The following is a 19,922-nucleotide window of genomic DNA, read 5'->3' on the forward strand; positions in this document are numbered from 1 at the left end:
CTGCGGCTGCTGGACCCCCGGTTGTGGGGTTTGGCGGCGAAGCTTTGCTTTATTATGCCCCATGCAGGTTCCTGGGTGGAGGAGGAGGCACATACCACCTCCTCCACCGCCCCAGAACCTAAATGGGGCATACCAGAAGCGTCTTCTAACAGACACTTTTCCCTGAGGCGGGTTGGGTCTGGGGAGGGGAGGCACAGCTGCGCCTGGCCCAGGGCTCCTCTGCGTGTCGGGAGGAGGGGAAGGCTCAGGGCTTTGGCCAGCCTGGGGCTCCTCCAGTGGGGTAGGGGCGCTCAGAGCTTTGGCCAACCCAGGGCTCCTCCAGCCAAGTGGGGGGTTGCTCAGGGCTTTGGCTGGCCCAGGGCTCCTGTGGCCAAGTGGGAGGCTCTCTAGGTGGGGCTTGGGGCTCTGGCCATGGGCGGGAGGTGAGCAGGGAGTCCTGAGGCTCCAGCCGTGGGGAGGGTGCGGGCAGAAAGGGAGGAGCCGGGGGTTAGCCTCCTGTCATAAATATAAAGGGAAGGGTAAACCCCTTTGAAATCCCTCCTGGCCAGGGGAAAGCTCCTCTCACCTGTAAAGGGTTAAGAAGCTAAAGGTAACCTCGCTGGCACCTGACCAAAATGACCAATGAGGAGACAAGATACTTTCAAAAGCTGGGAGGAGGGAGAGAAACAAAGGGTCTGTGTCTGTCTGTAGTCGTCTTGGCCAGGGACAGAACAGGAATGGAGTCTTAGAACTTTTAGTAAGTAATCTAGCTAGGTATGTGTTAGATTATGATTTCTTTAAATGGCTGAGAAAAGAATTGTGCTGAATAGAATAACTATTTCTGTCTGTGTATCTTTTTGTAACTTAAGGTTTTGCCTAGAGGGGTTCTCTATGTTTTTGAATCTAATTACCCTGTAAGATATCTACCATCCTGATTTTACAGGGGGGATTTCTTTATTTCTATTTACTTCTATTTTTTATTAAAAGTCTTCTTGTAAAACACTGAATGCTTTTTCATTGTTCTCAGATCCAAGGGTTTGGGTCTGTGGTCACCTATGCAAATTGGTGAGGCTTTTTATCCAACATTTCCCAGGAAAGGGGGGGTGCAAGTGTTGGGAGGATTGTTCATTGTTCTTAAGATCCAAGGGTCTGGGTCTGTAGTCACCTAGGCAAATTGGTGAGGCTTTTTACCAAACCTTATCCAGGAAGTGGGGTGCAAGGTTTTGGGAAGTATTTTGGGGGGAAGGACGCGTCCAAACAGCTCTTCCCCAGTAACCAGTATTAGTTTGGTGGTGGTAGCGGCCAGTCCAAGGATAACGGGTGTAATATTTTGTACCTTGGGGAAGTTTTGACCTAAGCTGGTAAAGATAAGCTTAGGAGGTTTTTCATGCAGGTCCCCACATCTGTACCCTAGAGTTCAGAGTGGGGGAGGAACCGTGACATGGTGGCACAGTGGTGGGATTAACCTGAAATCATTTTGAGATCCAGTTGAGATTTTTTGAACTAGAAATACAGATTTTAAAAAGGAATTTTTAGGAAGTCCAGAAAGCAGCTTTGAAACTGAAAGCAGCTTGGTTTCTCTCTGCTTTGTGGCCAAGCAGAGACAAAAGGGGATTATCTTGGGAATTGCAGGTTTTCTTTGCCTGGAGGCAGGGTACTTAACTCCTGCAGGGAAATTCACAGTCTTCCAACCCAGAGGTTTTTTTTTTCTTTTCTTCCTAAAAGTAAATAGGGGGTGTGTGCTCTACCCATTTGCCTGGAGACAAAAGTGGCAGGGGTTTTTTTAGGATTTTGATTTTTTTTTGTTTTACAAGGAGCACAGGTTTGAAAAGAAATTTTTTTTTCTTTGGGCTGGGTAAGCAGGTTTCCAAGTAGTTGGAGGTTTTTTGCTTTAATTTGGGCCCAGAGCAGAGACAAGGGAATTGTCTTTTTCTGTAGGCTGACAATCACTATCAGAGAATAGGTATTCTATTCCAGCACAGCAAAATTTTACAGCCAAGTTTTGTTTGTTTATTTCTAAACCTCGGGTGTAAAGTTAGTTAAAAACAGAGAGGTTAGAATGGCCAAATCCTCTGGCTCGACTACAGCTGGAATTAGCCAAATTTCAGGCTGAGGAAAAACAAAGGGAACATGAAAGACAGATAGAACTCATGCGGCTGGAGAAGGAGGTACAGGAGGCTGCCCACAAGAGGGAAATGGAGGCAAGGAAGCATGTGGAGGAGATGGAGAGGATAAAGGCCCAGCAGAATATACCAACAAACCCTAGCAATCCTTCTCCAGGTACCACTTCCCATCCCAGAAAGTTCCCCACCTACAAGGCAGGTGATGATACTGAGGCCTTCTTAGAAAACTTCGAAAGGGCCTGCCTTGGGTACAACATCTCTACTGACCAATACATGGTAGAGCTGAGGCCGCAGCTCAGTGGACCCTTAGCTGAGGTGGCAGCTGAAATGCCTAAAGAACACATGAACAAGTATGAACTGTTTAAATCCAAGGCGAGAGTCAGAATGGGGATAACACCCGAGCAGTCTCGTCGGAGGTTCCGAGCCCTAAGGTGGAAACCAGACATGTCATTTACCCGACATGCCTACCACATTGTGAAACATTGGGATGCCTGGATATCAGGAGCAAGTGTTGAATCTCCAGTAAATTTGCCCTTCCTAATGCAAATGGAACAATTCTTAGAGGGTGTTCCTGAGGAAATAGAAAGATACATCCTAGATGGGAAACCCAAAACTGTAATCGAGGCAGGAGAGATTGGAGCCAGATGGGTGGAGGTGGCAGAGAAGAAGAAAACTGGTCGCAGTTGGAGCGGAGACCAGAAGGGACCACCCCAGACCACACCCTATTACCGGGGGCCGCCCAAAGCCCCACCTACCTCCCAAAGAACCCTCCAGACCCCTTATCGTCCCACCACCCCGTTCTCCAGCAACCCACCTCGCCCCGGTGACCCGTCAGCTGGACGATGTTTTAAATGTAACGAGCTGGGGCATGTAAAGGCCAACTGCCCCAAGAACCCCAACAGATTACAGTTCATTGCACCGGAATCACACCAGAGGTCCACAGGCCCAGATACCTCCCAGATACCCTTGGAGCGGAGGGAAACTGTGAGTGTGGGCGGGAAGAAGGTCACCGCGTGGAGGGACACCGGAGCACAAGTGTCAGCTATCCATGCTTCCTTAGTGGACCCCAATTTAATCAACCCAGAGATCCAAGTGACGATTCAACCCTTCAAGTCCAACTCTTTCAATTTGCCTATAGCCAAGTTGCCTGTCCAGTACAAGGGCTGGTCAGGAATGTGGACTTTTGCAGTCTATGATGATTATCCCATCCCCATGCTGTTGGGGGAAGACTTGGCCAATCACGTGAAGCAGGCCAAGAGGGTGGGAACGGTCACCCGCAGCCAGGCTAAACAAGCCGTGGGGCTTAGCTCTGTTCCGGAAACTTCTATCTGGGCCCGGTCAGAGGTGATGGACCCGGACCCCAGGCCAATGTCTGCAACAGCAGTAGTGGATCCAGTCCCAGAGACCCAGACGGAACCAGTCCCAGAACCGGAACCAGCCAAACAACCAACACCAGACCCCGTGCCAGCACTGAATCCAGTACTTGCAACCTCAACACCAGAGGACCCCACCGAACCTGAACTGGCAGCAGCCGATAACCCTACACAAGAGGCTCAGCCGGAGCCTGAATCCCAACATAGTGCCCCAGCGGAGAGCGGTTCACAGTCAACAGAAACAGCTCCATCCCCTATATCGCTTCCAGAGGGACCAAGCCTATGTCCCCAATCCAATGAGGAACTGATGTCTCCAGCATCAAGGGAACAGTTCCAGACCGAACAGGAAGCAGATGAAAGCCTCCAGAGAGCGTGGACGGCGGCACGGAGCAACCCACCGCCTCTCAGCTCTTCTAATCGATCCAGGTTTGTTGTAGAAAGAGGACTTTTATACAAGGAAACTCTTTCTGGGGGACACCAGGAAGACTGGCATCCTCAGAGACAGTTGGTAGTTCCAACTAAATACCGGGCCAAGCTCTTGAGCTTAGCCCATGATCACCCTAGTGGCCATGCTGGGGTGAACAGGACCAAAGACCGTTTGGGGGGGTCATTCCACTGGGAGGGAATGGGCAAGGATGTTTCTACCTATGTCCAGTCTTGTGAGGTGTGCCAAAGAGTGGGAAAACCCCAAGACCAGGTCAAAGCCCCTCTACAACCACTCCCCATCATTAAAGTTCCATTTCAGCGAGTAGCTGTGGATATTCTGGGTCCTTTTCCGAAAAAGACACCCAGAGGAAAGCAGTACATACTGACTTTCATGGATTTTGCCACCCGATGGCCGGAAGCAGTAGCTCTAAGCAACACCAGGGCTAAAAGTGTGTGCCAGGCACTAGCAGACATTTTTGCCAGGGTAGGTTGGCCCTCCGACATCCTCACAGATGCAGGGACTAATTTCCTGGCAGGAACTATGAAAAACCTTTGGGAAGCTCATGGGGTAAATCACTTGGTTGCCACTCCTTACCATCATCAAACAAATGGCATGGTGGAGAAGTTTAATGGAACTTTGGGGGCCATGATACGTAAATTCGTAAATGAGCACTCCAATGATTGGGACCTAGTATTGCAGCAGTTGCTCTTTGCCTACAGAGCTGTACCACATCCCAGTTTAGGGTTTTCCCCATTTGAACTTGTATATGGCCGTGAGGTTAAGGGGCCATTGCAGTTGGTGAAGCAGCAATGGGAGGGATTTACACCTTCTCCAGGAACTAACATTCTGGACTTTGTAACCAACCTACAAAACACCCTCCGAACCTCTTTAGCCCTTGCTAGAGAAAACTTACAGGATGCTCAAAAAGAGCAAAAAGCCTGGTATGATAAACATGCCAGAGAGCGTTCCTTCAAAGTAGGAGACCAGGTCATGGTCTTAAAGGCGCTCCAGGCCCATAAAATGGAAGCATCGTGGGAAGGGCCATTCACGGTCCAGGAGCGCCTGGGAGCTGTTAATTATCTCATAGCATTCCCCACCTCCAACCGAAAGCCTAAGGTGTATCATATTAATTCTCTAAAGCCCTTTTATTCCAGAGAATTAAAGGTTTGTCAGTTTACAGCCCAGGGAGGAGACGACGCTGAGTGGCCTGAAGGTGTCTATTACGAAGGGAAATGTGCTGGTGGTGTGGAAGAGGTGAACCTCTCCATGACCCTTGGGCGTATGCAGCGACAGCAGATCCAGGAGCTGTGCACTAGCTACGCGCCAACGTTCTCAGCCACCCCAGGACTGACTGAACGGGCATACCACTCCATTGACACAGGTAATGCTCATCCAGTTAGGGTCCACCCTTACCGGGTGTCTCCTCAAGCTAAAACTGCTATAGAACGGGAGATCCAGGATATGTTACAGATGGGTGTAATCCGCCCCTCTGAAAGTGCATGGGCATCTCCAGTGGTTCTAGTTCCCAAACCAGATGGTGAAATACGTTTTTGCGTGGACTACCGTAAGCTAAATGCTGTAACTCGCCCAGACAACTATCCAATGCCATGCACTGATGAACTATTAGAGAAACTGGGACGGGCCCAGTTCATCTCTACCTTGGACTTAACCAAGGGGTACTGGCAGGTACCGCTAGATGAATCTGCCAAGGAAAGGTCAGCCTTCATCACACATCTCGGGCTGTATGAATTTAATGTACTCCCTTTCAGGCTGCGAAATGCACCCGCCACTTTCCAAAGACTTGTAGATGGTCTCCTAGCGGGATTAGGAGAATATGCAGTCGCCTACCTTGACGATGTGGCCATATTTTCGGATTCCTGGGCAGACCACCTGGAACATCTACAAAAAGTCCTTGAGCGCATAAGAGAGGCAGGACTAACTGTTAAGGCTAAGAAGTGTCAAATAGGCCTAAACAGAGTGACTTACCTTGGACACCAGGTGGGTCAAGGAACTATCAGCCCCCTACAGGCCAAAGTGGATGCTATCCAAAAGTGGCCTGTCCCAAAGTCAAAGAAACAGGTTCAATCCTTCTTAGGCTTGGCCGGTTATTACAGACGATTTGTACCGCACTACAGCCAAATCGCTGCCCCACTGACAGACCTAACCAAAAAGAAACAGCCAAATGCTGTTCAGTGGACCGGAAAGTGTCAGAAGGCCTTTAACAAGCTTAAAGCGACACTCATGTCTGACCCTGTACTAAGGGCCCCAGACTTTGACAAACCGTTCCTAGTAACCACAGATGCATCCGAGCGTGGTGTGGGAGCAGTTTTAATGCAGAAAGGACCTGATCAAGAATTCCACCCTGTAGTGTTTCTCAGCAAAAAACTGTCTGAGAGGGAAAGCAACTGGTCAGTCACTGAAAAAGAATGTTATGCCATTGTCTACGCTCTGGAAAAGCTACGCCCATATGTTTGGGGACGGCGTTTCCACCTGCAAACCGACCATGCTGCACTAAAGTGGCTTCACACCGTCAAAGAAACTAACAAAAAACTTCTTCGGTGGAGTTTAGCTCTCCAAGATTTTGATTTCGACATCCAACACATCTCAGGAGCTTCTAACAAAGTGGCTGATGCACTCTCCCGTGAAAGTTTCCCAGAATCAACTGGTTAAAATCGTCCTTGAGATGTGGAAAATATTGTTAGTCTTTATGTACTTGGTAGTATATTTAGAGATGCATGTGTCTTATTAACTCTGTTTTCCTAGAGCTCCAGGAAGAAATCCCAGCCAGTGTTTCACCCTAGCTGAGATTTGGGGGGCGTGTCATAAATATAAAGGGAAGGGTAAACCCCTTTGAAATCCCTCCTGGCCAGGGGAAAGCTCCTCTCACCTGTAAAGGGTTAAGAAGCTAAAGGTAACCTCGCTGGCACCTGACCAAAATGACCAATGAGGAGACAAGATACTTTCAAAAGCTGGGAGGAGGGAGAGAAACAAAGGGTCTGTGTCTGTCTGTAGTCGTCTTGGCCAGGGACAGAACAGGAATGGAGTCTTAGAACTTTTAGTAAGTAATCTAGCTAGGTATGTGTTAGATTATGATTTCTTTAAATGGCTGAGAAAAGAATTGTGCTGAATAGAATAACTATTTCTGTCTGTGTATCTTTTTGTAACTTAAGGTTTTGCCTAGAGGGGTTCTCTATGTTTTTGAATCTAATTACCCTGTAAGATATCTACCATCCTGATTTTACAGGGGGGATTTCTTTATTTCTATTTACTTCTATTTTTTATTAAAAGTCTTCTTGTAAAACACTGAATGCTTTTTCATTGTTCTCAGATCCAAGGGTTTGGGTCTGTGGTCACCTATGCAAATTGGTGAGGCTTTTTATCCAACATTTCCCAGGAAAGGGGGGGTGCAAGTGTTGGGAGGATTGTTCATTGTTCTTAAGATCCAAGGGTCTGGGTCTGTAGTCACCTAGGCAAATTGGTGAGGCTTTTTACCAAACCTTGTCCAGGAAGTGGGGTGCAAGGTTTTGGGAAGTATTTTGGGGGGAAGGACGCGTCCAAACAGCTCTTCCCCAGTAACCAGTATTAGTTTGGTGGTGGTAGCGGCCAGTCCAAGGATAACGGGTGTAATATTTTGTACCTTGGGGAAGTTTTGACCTAAGCTGGTAAAGATAAGCTTAGGAGGTTTTTCATGCAGGTCCCCACATCTGTACCCTAGAGTTCAGAGTGGGGGAGGAACCGTGACACCTCCCAAAACGGGGCTCCACCCACTGCCCATGTCTACAGTATAATCAAACATATATTATACAGGTCTGGTTTACACACAGTTTTTGTATCATAACTGCCAGGGATGTAATTCTGTTTTTTTGTTTGTTTGTTTAACTGATCATTATATTGGTACAATCCCTAGTCTGGTAGTACTTAGGCCAGTATAAACATGCCTTTTACCAAGGTAGCTTATTCTCCTTTCCATATGGGAATACGCTGCACTGATTTAAGTGCGTTTATACCGATATGTCCATGCTGAGGGATCATGCCACCTGCTTTAACTGTACTGGTATAGTTACAGTGGTACAGCTTTTGGATTTAGACAAGACATGATACCAATGAGTTATATTCTTTTATTGATTAAAATATCAGATAACCCAGGTTCAATCAGTTTATTAATCGAAGATAAATCAGCACAATGCAGAGAGGTTATACATTACCAATCTCTGGGAAACAGTCCTACAGCATCCAGCCTGTCCCAAAATGATTACAGAATTTTGGTTTATAGCCTGCTTGTTTACAACAGATGGAAAATCAAAAAATTACTCTGAATTAGCACAACCCTTTTCTCTTATGTGGCTTCATATATGTTTTGCAAAACATAGAGGTGGCTGTATCAACGTGACCCATTACAGATGCAGTACAGTAACTTGCAGGTGGTGCATATCTTACAAGCGTCACCAGAACATACATCTTATTTTCTGACAGATTCTGTATATACAAAGAACAGAACTATATGTACAAAAACAGATTGCAACAGTTTAGTTACTAGTAGTTTTTCACACTAAGCTTAGCAGGAATACAGTTCATAGTTCTGCAATTTAGAATATATGATATATCTTAATTGTTCAGTATTAGCTATTTTCTTATTTTAGTTGCACAACACACCTTATTCTGTCAGACTTGTGGTTACATCAAAAAAGCTATTTACATATTTTAGTTAATACATCTGTTTGCAAGAGCTGATTTCACAGTCTTAGTACAGTTCCATTCTTTAAATGATGAAACTACCACTGCAAGCATGAACACTATAGTTTCTCAGGCTGTAGTTTTCCACTTCATCTGTGGTCTAGTCATAGAGTATTATAGGACTGTGGTTGTCTTTGGTCATCCCCATAATTGCACAGATAAGAGAGAGTGGACAAGGCATGGGACTGGGAGTCAGAAACTCAAGTTCCAACACTGGCTCAGACATTGATTCTGAGCGTAGCTTTGGGGAAGTCATATAACTTTTCAGTATTTGGGGGTTTTTTTGTTTGGTTGGCTGGCTCTCTTGTCTCCCACCCCCAACCTGTAAAATGGGGACAATTACCTAACTCACACGGGTGTTGTGGGGAGTCAATATTTGTATAGCACTTTGAAGATGTAAAGTATATCAGTGGTAAGTAATGCTGGTAACTTCAAACTTGATATTAGAAAAAATATGGTCATGTATGTGAGTTTTTAATCTGAAATTAAAAAGATGTTCTGTCACCCCAGAGAACTGTACACTGCTAATGTTTCACTTGAGCCTTGTGTGGGACTGTTTTGTAAGTCTGCAAGTTTGCAACCTGTAGGACAAACCCAAATTATATTTTCTCTTCTGTACCATAGGCTTCTGTGTTTGTTGTTGTTTTTGTAACACATTGCCAATATAGTCAGTGTAAATACTTATTAGTTTTATTTAAGGCCTTCTCCTAAAATGTGTGTATGGGTATATGCTCTGTATAATCCATGTCTACTCCCTTCCAGGGGTTTTGTTTTATTGAATCTCAAACAACAATCAAACATGTTCTACAGCCAAAACTTTCAGTCCAAACGTGGCTGGGGCTAAGGTTTTTACTTCCAGAATCTCTCTGTACCAGACCTTAGTTTCCGTGCCCCTGAGAGAGTTTCTTTAGGTCTTTCCTTTATCCCCTTTATGTCTTAATTGGCATTTAATGAATATAGCTACTGGTACGGCATTAAAAAAAAGGAGTACTTGTGGCACCTTAGAGACTAACAAATTTATTTGAGCATAAGCTTTCATGAGCTACAGCTCACTTCATCAGATTCATGCAGTAGCTCACGAAAGTTTATGCTCAAATAAATTTGTTAGTCTCTAAGGTGCCACAAGTCCTCCTTTTCTTTTTGCGGATACAGACTAACAGGACTGCTACTCTGAAACCAGGTATGACATAGTAATTCCACTGCACCTTCATGCAAGGTACAAGCACCTGATAGCACGTCTTATATATATACATAGAATATGGCACATTTTTACAAATAATTTTACTTTTTACAGCAGTCTTCATTCAGGCAATGAAAACATGTTTATTAATTAAGTCGTATAGGAAAAATTCTAGTTGCCTGGTGCAAGTCACTTTTTGATGGGCAAGTAAAATATCATAGAAAGGATGGATTAGTAGATTTTATGTCTGGGCTTGTATGTTTTCATGAACACCTTGCAAGGCTTAATTAAGTCTTGCAACATCCTTGCACAGTAGGTATTAACATTTCACATTAATCATAATTAATGATGCACTGTGCGTGACAGATTTGAGACCTTGGAAGCATGAAAATTTCAAAAACCTATTGTATTGGGATGTGCAGATACAAAAATTTATCACTAATCCCAGTATCTATAAATGCTAGCAGTGTTGGTCCCAGGATATTAGAGAGACAAGGTGGGTGAGGTAATATCTTTTACTAAATCAACTTCACCCACCCATCTTGTCTTTCTCACATGTCATTACATGGGTGATCCAGTCTTTATAGTGTACTTGAATTTTCAGAAAGCCTTTATTTAACAAGGTCCCTCACCAAAGGCTCTTAAGCAATGTAAATTGTTGTAGGATAATAAGGAAGGTTCTCTCAGGTATCAGTAACTGGTTAAAATATCAGAAATAAAGGCTAGGAATAAATGGTCAGCTGTCAGAGTGAAGAGAGGTAAATAGTGGGGTTTCTCAAGGATTTGTACTGGAACTTGTGCTGTTCAACATATTCATAAACAATGTGGAAAAAGGGGTAAACAATGAGGTGGTAAAATTTGTAGATGATGCAAAATGATTCAGGATAGTAAAGTCCTGAAAAGAGAGATGATTGTAAAGACTAACAAAGGGATCTCACAAAGCTGGATGACAAAATGGCAAATGAAATTAAATGTTGATAAATACAAAGTAATGCACATAGGAAAACATGATCCCAACTCTTAATACATCTTAGAAAAGAGATAACTGAGGGAAGGATATGATAGAGGTCTATAAAATCATGAATGGTGTGGAGAAAGTGAATAGAGAAGTATTATTTACCCCTTCACTTAGCACTGTGACAGGATCCACGGGGTGCTGCGTCCTGGAAGTGAGGTTCTGCTGTGCATCCTTGTGCCTCCAGCCTGGGCTGTCTCTCACAGTGCTTTGCTAGTAACAAGCAGTAGACCGATACAGGCTCTGCTATCACTCAGGACAATAGCATGTCGAGCCCCACACCCAGCTCAATTTCATGAATGCTCCCAAAGCCACTCATGAATCACACAGAGAAAGGCAAAAAGAAAAGTAGTGCTTGTGGCACCTTAGAGACAAATCAATTTATTTGAGCATGAGCTTTCGTGAGCTACAGCTCACTTCATCGGATGCATACAGTGGAAACTGCAGAAGACATTATATATACACAGAGATCATGAAACAATACCTCCTCCCACCCCACTGTCCTGCTGGTAATAGCTTATCTAAAGTGATCATCAAGTTGGGCCATTTCCAGCACAAATCCAGGTTTTCTCACCCTCCACTCCCTCACACACAAACTCACTCTCCTGCTGGTAATAGCCCATCCAAAGTGACCACTCTCTTTAAAATGTGTATGATAATCAAGGTGGGCCATTTCCAGCACAAATCCAGGTTTTCTCACCCCCTCCCACCCCCCTCCAAAAAGGCACCAGCCAATCCCACTCCCGCCCCCAAGCCTTGCATCCCCAGACTATCTTGCCCTGGTCAGAAGCCTAACCAGTGTAAGTTTATTACTCAATGTGGAGAGGACATGCACCAGCCTTTGTACCAGAGCTGAGATTTCCCAAGCACTTCAACCAGACCGCACTCTTTTAGGTAAAATGTAAAACAGGTTTATTAATTACGGAAAGGTAGATTTTAAGTGGTAGGCATAAAAGACCAGAGAAAGTTACCAAAGGAAAAAAGATAAATGCACTATCTAAATCTTAAACCATATTATACTAGGCTTTATTTAGATCAGCAGTTTTCTCACCCCACTGGATGTTACAGTTCTTAATGCTTCTTCTTAAACCTGGACCAATCTCCTCAGATGACCTTCATCTTCTCGGCGTTCCTGTTGCTTCCAGCATAAGTGGGGGAGGAGAAGGGAAAAAGCATGATGCTATAGTCTCCCATTTTATATCCTTAGTCCATGTGCCTAGAAGACAAGACACTTGCCCAGACATGTCCTGGTGGGCTTTGCTGAGTCAGTGGCTGGGCAATCCACGGATGTGGTATTGTTAAACTGAGTCATAGAGTTGATCAATCTCCATTATGTGGTGCTTCTGCAGCCCTCATTGAATTGTAAATCCCTTGATGACACCTCCCCTGCTGATTAATTGTTGTTGAGCACCCTCCTGGGAGTGGTTTGCCTTCTTTGTATGTCACTAGCAAACTTGCAACATATTTCAGAAACAACCATACAGCAAAATCTCATAATTTGATACATACTAACAATATATGTGTTTTGACAGAACAGTGGGTTTCAGGAGACCACGACCTTTCATTTGACATCTTACATGGCATGTTTTATATGAAATATCACAACAATATATGAATGATATATATGGGGCTTATAGGGTGCCATTTTGAGGTCCAGTATGTCACAGTATATTTTTTTTAGGACAGAAAATGAGAGTCCCATATTCCTTTGGGTATGTGGAAGAAACTTGATGATGTTAGATTGCAGTGTTGCTCTGTGTTGGAAGCACTGCAGGTGCTTTTGGCCATACAGCCAAATTCAGTATTACATTATTAAACTAGAATTTGATGAAAAGGTCCACATTTTGTGCTGCAAGACTTCACATCCCTAAAGTTTTTTTTTTCTCATAATGGGTCTGATCCAGTACTGTTGAAGTCAGTGGGAGTCTTTTAATTTGCTTAATGGGCATTGGATTAGACCAGTGGTTCCCAAACTTTAACAACCTGTGAACCCATTTCACTAAAATGTCAAGTCTCACGAACCCCCTCCTAAAAATGAATATTTCCAGGGATTTTCTCCTTTACCTGATTATAAACTGTAAAAGCAGTGATCTTGGCAATATAAAATTTTGTTTTTATGACACACATTACACACTATGTATTAATTATTATTTATCATTATGAAAAGTGCAACACTCTTCCAAGATCTCGCTTTCATAGCTTGTATCACTTTGAATAAGCCTATTATATGACAAGGCTCCTATGTTTCATCAAGGAGTAAAACAGCATGAAGGTATTTAAGAAGCCAACTCAGAGTTCTTTCTACACAAACATTCAGGTCTTGAGCAGTCCAGGCAAACAATGCATGTTACAACAAAGCTTAAACTTGTTCTTCATAATAAAAACAATACTAGCTGCCTATTTAATTTTAAAAACAGCAAAAAATATCCACCTCCCTTTCCATTTCTTATAAGGAGTCTTGAAGTTTAAATCTCCTCAGTGTGATAGATATACTTGCTTTGATCTGTTTAGCTCTTGGAAGTCCCGGGGCTCCAGGCTGCTGACCCTGTGCTGCCCGGGATCCTTAGGGACAGCTCTGTCCACTATTAGGGAATTTTTTTTCCGAGAACCCCCTGTAACATTTCGCGAACCCCCCCAGGGGTTCACGAACCCCAATTTGGGAGCCACTGGATTAGACCCAATAACAGTATGACGATGCACAAGGCTTTCTACCCACAGTAACTCCTCCATCAGTTAGGGCACAATTTGTTTTCCCACTCATCAAAAGCCCTTATCTATTGGAAGAACTGTTATGCAGTATATAGGAAGAATAACCAGTCTTTCTAGGTCATAAGCTTAATTACAGTCTTCCTTTCCCTTCTGGTGCCATTATTGAATGGAGTTCATCCCCACAACCGCTAATTCCATTTTAATCATATGGAGGTCATGAAATGTTCATTAGAAGATGCTGAGATTCATTTATATTGCATTGTCATCCAGTGCAATATGTCTTACAATTTCATTAATAACTTTCAAGTTGATCTGCTCTGTGTTATTTATCACCCCAAAGAGGAATCAGAGCAAAGCTGTTTTCAGCTTTTTTTGTTTTAGATTTGTCAATGCAAATGACAGCTTGTGTTGTAACAGTGCAGCTCTTTGTCAGTCTATGTATGGCAGCAATTGAATAGGAGTTAGAAACTAGTATACTCATAATACCAAGCCTGGGGGGAAAATTACTATTTGCTGGAAGCGTTAGGTTTGTGTAGCCTCCTCTAAATGTCAGAAGATATTTGCTGTTGTGGATTGTAGTGCCTCTATTAGATCTAATTTTTTTTGTATTGAGAACTGGATCAAACAAAGCTAGATTGTTTACACCAGTGTCTCAATGAAGGATTATATAGCAGCTTTCATAAAATGGACCTAGAGCACTTTCCAGATTGTAAATATATGAAATTAAGCCACTTCTCTGGAGAAGCATGGGAGCCTTTCAGTTCTGTTAGCAGTGCTTTCTCGAGGGGGAAAGTAAAGAATAAACTATCCAGTTGAAACTACTTGAGAGAATTTTGAGGTTGGAAGACTTATGTCTGAATTGGAGTATTTAACAGAGCTAATATCCCTACTCTTGTGAAAATATTTAACAACACTTTGTACATCCCACCTAAAAGATGCTACCTTTAGGTAGAAGCACAGTGTCCCTGATGCATTCAGACTCCTGCTGCTAAGTAATGGATTAGAAGGAAATGTGCTGTCCATTGTTATAGTAACATTACTTAGCATTTAGGCTTTTCTTCGATGGCGTCTCCTCCTCGTGCTAATAGGGCTTAAACCTGTTTAGCTGACAATATCTATTAATCCTTGCCTAGAATATTTAAGGAGTGATATTAGCACTGTTAGCTAAAATGTTTTAAAAGTCTAGTGTAGACAAGGCATGCTGCCTTTAACACATACTAAACTCATCAAGATAGCATGTTAAAGGCATTGTGCCTTGTCTGCTAAAGACTTTTAAAATGTCTTACACATTAGCTAACATATGCTAACATCACACCTTCAATTCTAGTCTACCCAAGGTCTTAAATCATAGACCCAGATGGTAGAACTGGTAGTTTTTGTTCCTTTTCCTGCTATGGAAAATCAGTTCCAATTCTTTTGCTTTCTGATCTATCCTGTTCAATGAATAGTAGCATAGTGTCAATTGAAAGAGCAACAAGAACTGCTCAAAACTCAAATAAAATACTCAGCGCTGGAGCCATTGGCTTTATTCAGCTCATTTTATTTCCATTGTGGTACTTCAGACGTGTTTTGTTTAATTAAATTGTATGATACGTTTAGCTAAACCAATCTTTTCTTATTTTTACTAGAGTAACTGTACAGTCCTACATAAGCTCTGGTGTTTTCAGGCCATTAGAGCACAGAGGTGAAGGTTCCAGTGCGCACATGTGATTGTTAAATAGAGTGGAATAATTGAGACCTGGGTAAGTGGTATTTCTTCTTCTAAAAAAAGCCCAGTTCAGCAGCTGAAAGTGTAAGAAAATAAGAATAATCCAATCTGATTGCTGTTTGGACAGACTTGTAGTGATCTAGGATCCTTTCTGAAGACTTATTCAGAAATTTCAAATTGTTTAAAAAGTGTGTGAGCCTCTGGGTATGTGCAAAACCTGGTGTGGGGTTTTGACAGTTGGGTAAAGTAGCCCCAAAAAGCGGGGATGGGGATTTGGCATGATTAGATAAATTATTATATAATATCTAAGGCTCTTGATTAATCACAGTTAACTCACACGATTAACTCAAAAAAATTAGTCGCAATTAATCACAGTTTTAATTGCACTGTTAAATAATAGAATACCAATTTAAATTTATAAAATATTTTAGATGTTGTTCTGTATTTTCATTATATTGTATTCTGTGTTGTAACTGAACTCAGTGTATATTTTTTATTATATTTGCACTATAAAAATGATAAACAAAAGAAATATTCAATTTCAATTCACCACATACAAGTAGTGTAGTGCAATCTGTTGTGAAAGTGCAACTTACAAATGTAGATTTTCTTTTGTTATGTAAGTGCGTTCAAAAACAAAACAATGTAAAATGTCCCCTGGTATGGTGGTTGAAGCATGAAGGGACATAGGAATCTGTAGCACATCTGGCACGTAAATATCTAGTGACATCCGTGACAATAGTGCTATGAGAATGCCTGTGCTCGCTTTCAGGTGACATTGTAAACAAGAAGCTGGCAGCATTATCTCCTGCAAATGTAAACAAGTTTATTTGTCTGAGCGCTTGGCTGAATAAGAAGTAGGACTGAGTGGACTTGCAGGCTCTAAAATTTTACATTGTTTTATTTTTGAATGCAGTTTTTATGTACATAATTCAACATTTGTAAGTTCAATGGTCAGAAGAGTGCTACGGCTGCAAGGGAGCAGCTCTCCTCCTCCCTCTGCGCTGCCTGCCCAGTAGCCCTCCTCCCCACCCCAGAGCTGCCAGGGGAAGCTCTGGCTGGCAGGCAGTTCGCATCCCTTCCATGCCCACTAGGAGCCCCTGACCCCACTCACCATGGGGCCCCACGCTCTGTCCTGTGCTGCAGACTGTTTCTCAAAGGGGCTGCCTGCAGCCCAGCTGGTGCTTGTGTTCTGCCTCGGGCGCTGCTGCTTCAGGGTTGGGCGACAGGCTGCCACTTCTCCCTCCTCCCCCCCCCGTGGTAACTGGACTTTTAGTGTCTGGTTCATATATCTGACCGGACTTTCCAGTCGAAAGCCAGACACCTGGCAACCCTAATTATGATAGTATGTGATTACTATACATAAAAGACTGTGTTGTTCATGGGACTGCTGCCTCATTCAGTTCACAGGATGGGTCTGCTGTGGGGATGAATCAGGGTTGCGTAGTTAAGGAGACTGTTGTCTGTGGGACCACTGCTTCATTTCTTGCAGAATAAGGCAGCAGATTGCAGGAAGAGAAAGGATGGTTTCATAGTTCAGGCAGTTGAAGGGTGCTCTGGAAAACTGGATTCTAACCTGAGTTTGCCACATGTTCCTGTGTGATACTAGGCAAGTCACTAAGACCAGTAGTTCCCAACCTTTTCTCTGCCTTGGCACATCTTGAGCTCCAGTGACTCTTTCACCCGTTGGAAGGAAGGGGAGGGGCAGAGGAGCCAACCTGTTGCTCACATAGGAGGGAAGGGGGGAAGAGAAGAAGATTGAGTTCTTATTGGTTTCTCCATCTCTGAAGGAGGCAGGGCTGTGAGGCATATGGCCAATAAGAAGGGAGCTTCCCCCTCCTTCTCACATGTTTTTCAAAAAATTCTGCAGCACACCTGGCTGGGCACTCACGGCTGAAGTCAATGGAATGTGCTTTGAACAAACCTATAAAGTGCTGTATAATGCTAATATTCTTAAACATTCAGGCCCTAGGTGTCTCAAATTGGGCACCCAAAATTAGTGGATACTCTTAATCTTAATCTCTCTGTGCTTTAATCCATGCCTCCATCAGTAAAATGTGGATAATATCACACCTTTATCTCACAGGAATATTGTGCATATAAACTCATTAATATTTGTGAAGCACTCAGATGCTATAGTTCATGGGTGGCCAGCCATGGCTTGTGAGCTGCCTGTGGCTCTTTTACAGTTAAAGCGTAACTTTCAGAGCCTTTCCCCCCCCTCCCTCCTTCTGCTGACCAGACTATTTGTGGGAGCTTGGGGCTTCTGCCCAGCCTGGAGGGGGGTCTCTGGGCTTCAGCCACACAGGAGGTGCCTGCTGGGGCTCTGAGCTTCAGCGGGAGTGGAGTTGAAGCCCAGAGCCCCAGCAGGTGTGCCCTGCGGGTCTAGCCCTGAGATTCTCTGAACCCTAGCCCCCCTCATCCCGCCACAGGGCTCAAGCCCTGAGCCCTAGGAGGCATGCCCTGGCTCTCGAACTTCTGAAGATTGTCATATGTGGCTCGGAGGGCCAGTAAGTTTGGCCATTCCTGCTATAGTGATAAGCTCTATAGCAGGGATCGGTAAGCTCCCTGGTGGGCTGGGCCGGTTTGTTTACCTGCCACGTCCGCAGGTTCGGCTGCTCGCGGCTCCCAGTGGCCGCGATTCGCCGCTCCGGATCAATGGGGGCTGCGGGAAGTGGCATGGGCCGAGGGATGTGCTGGCTGCCGCTTCTCGCAGCTGATCCCTGCTCTATAGAAAACCCTTTGAGAATATTAATAATTCTGTCTTCAGAGCAGGATTTGAATAACCTGGAGTAAATAAGAAATGGGACTACACAGTAAACCACAATGAGAAATCAAAATATTGAATATCTTCTCCTAAATGAGGTAGGGGACCTGTGGAAAAAATAGTGTATGATCATGTAATTAAAAACGGTACCGTAATGCACACACATAAGAGGGCCCAATTAAGATTGCACAGGCTACTTTAATTCTGGCACTTCCTAATTGATGAGTTCTTGACTTTGCAAACTTAGTAACTTTTTTTATTACAGATTTTTGTGTGTAATACTAATAAAGCTGGGCTGGGGCTAGTATTATTTTGAAGATCATGTTAATAATGCATTTAATCTGATAGTTTAAAGTTGCGCAGATAATCATTTTGCTAAATAAGCTTTTAGTTTTAAATCAAAATAAGCTTTTAGTTTTAAATCAAAATAAGCTTTTAGTTTTAAAATTATAGGATTCTTATGTGGGAGAGCATGAATCCTGTTGTTTAATACAGATTTTATCTTCATCTGTGAAATTTCAGGGAGGGCCTTTTTAATACTTTAATTATCAGTAATTGTGGAGAGTATGTGATTCACATGGGAATTATTTGATGAGCTGATCAGTCATGCCATTATGCTGACTTATGAAATTTAAGCTTGCTTTACCTGTTTCTGTTATTGCAGGTCAGCATGCTGGGAGATCAGGGCAGAAAAATTATACACTTCTCCAAGATAGCTCTTGAGTGTGTGTAAAACACAGCACAAGAATCTAAAATCCAGATGAGTGAGCTTTGTATAAATGGCAGAGAAAAACTAGATACTTGTTTTCACAATTAATTAGTATCATCTTTGGTCAGATGCCACTCCTGAATTTAAAATTTGTTTTGTAGGACTTTCTTGTAGAGACTAAAGTAGGTAACTTTGGAAAGAAATACACTTCTCTTTTACATGTGTAGACAAAAGTTTATCCTTTGTAAAACTATTTTTGTATATCCCAGTGCTTTACAGTGCTTTACACTGTTTGGATTCCTGCTTGGGCTTCAGCAAACCAGGCTGACATCGTTGTCTTTTTCTCTGTTTTTATGGCATATCACGTTGACAGAAAAACAAGGATGCACTTTTTGCGCAACTGAATACTGATTTTTTTTATTAATAAAACTAGGCTTGGCAGAACTTGATTTTTTTAAAATTTTCATTTGATGGATAATGTGTTTTACTTTAAAGCCTTTATTTGTATCAATTTTAAATTTTCAGTTGCATTAAATTATGGGTTGAGGCATTTTTTTATTTTTATCAATTTTAAACTTTTGCAGTTATAGGAAATTATGGGGGGGGTGTAATAATTATTTAATGACAGTCTCTGATAAGTTCTCAAGTAGCATTTTTCTTACTTTGCCTATCTGTACATTTCAATTATTATTGATGGTAATCTTTTTTTCATCAGCTTGCGTGTGAATGGTGACATATTACCAATAAAAATTGAATCCTTCCAAACCTAAATATTACTTGGCTCTGATGCTGTTTTTCTCTTTAAGGAATACGTAATTAAACCAGCAAGAGGGCCCTCCAGTTTGCATACAGTATATAGCTTCGTCTCAAATACAGCTTGGGTTTCTTCCAAGAGAATGTTAAGAATTATTTTGATGTATTTTAGATGTAGTTGCCTGAACTATTGCATTTTATGCTGTAATACTTTAGTATGATTTAAAGCTAAATGATTTTAAACTGGTAAAATTATTGCTTGTTTTTTGCTTAAGTTGTTGTCAAATTTCACAGCCATCTGCTTTATTATTGAAAGATTAGATTTGACAAAGATTTCACAATCTTTCCTCATTAGAGGAAGCATAGCTTAGCGGTTGAAGTACTGGTCTCGGAGTCAGGTTTGGGTTCTATTTCCTGCTGTCATGACCTTAAATAAGTCACTTAA

General features: G+C 42.9%; 1 protein-coding gene across 6 annotated transcripts in view; it reads left to right on the forward strand.

Moving 5' to 3' along the window:
* RALBP1 (ralA binding protein 1) overlaps nucleotides 1–19,922 on the forward strand; it is a 97,731-nt gene that overhangs the window by 33,029 nt on the left and 44,780 nt on the right. For 3 of the 6 annotated variants that reach the window (XM_073331596.1, XM_073331593.1, XM_073331594.1), the window contains exon 2: nucleotides 15,169–15,282. The exons of the other annotated variants lie outside the window; for them this stretch is intronic. The gene's annotated coding sequence lies outside the window, so the exon portion shown is untranslated. The remainder of the gene's footprint in view (nucleotides 1–15,168; nucleotides 15,283–19,922) is intronic. 6 annotated transcript variants of the gene reach the window in all.

Source organism: Lepidochelys kempii, chromosome 2 (genome assembly GCF_965140265.1).
Source record: "Lepidochelys kempii isolate rLepKem1 chromosome 2, rLepKem1.hap2, whole genome shotgun sequence".
NCBI lineage: Eukaryota > Metazoa > Chordata > Testudines > Cheloniidae > Lepidochelys > Lepidochelys kempii.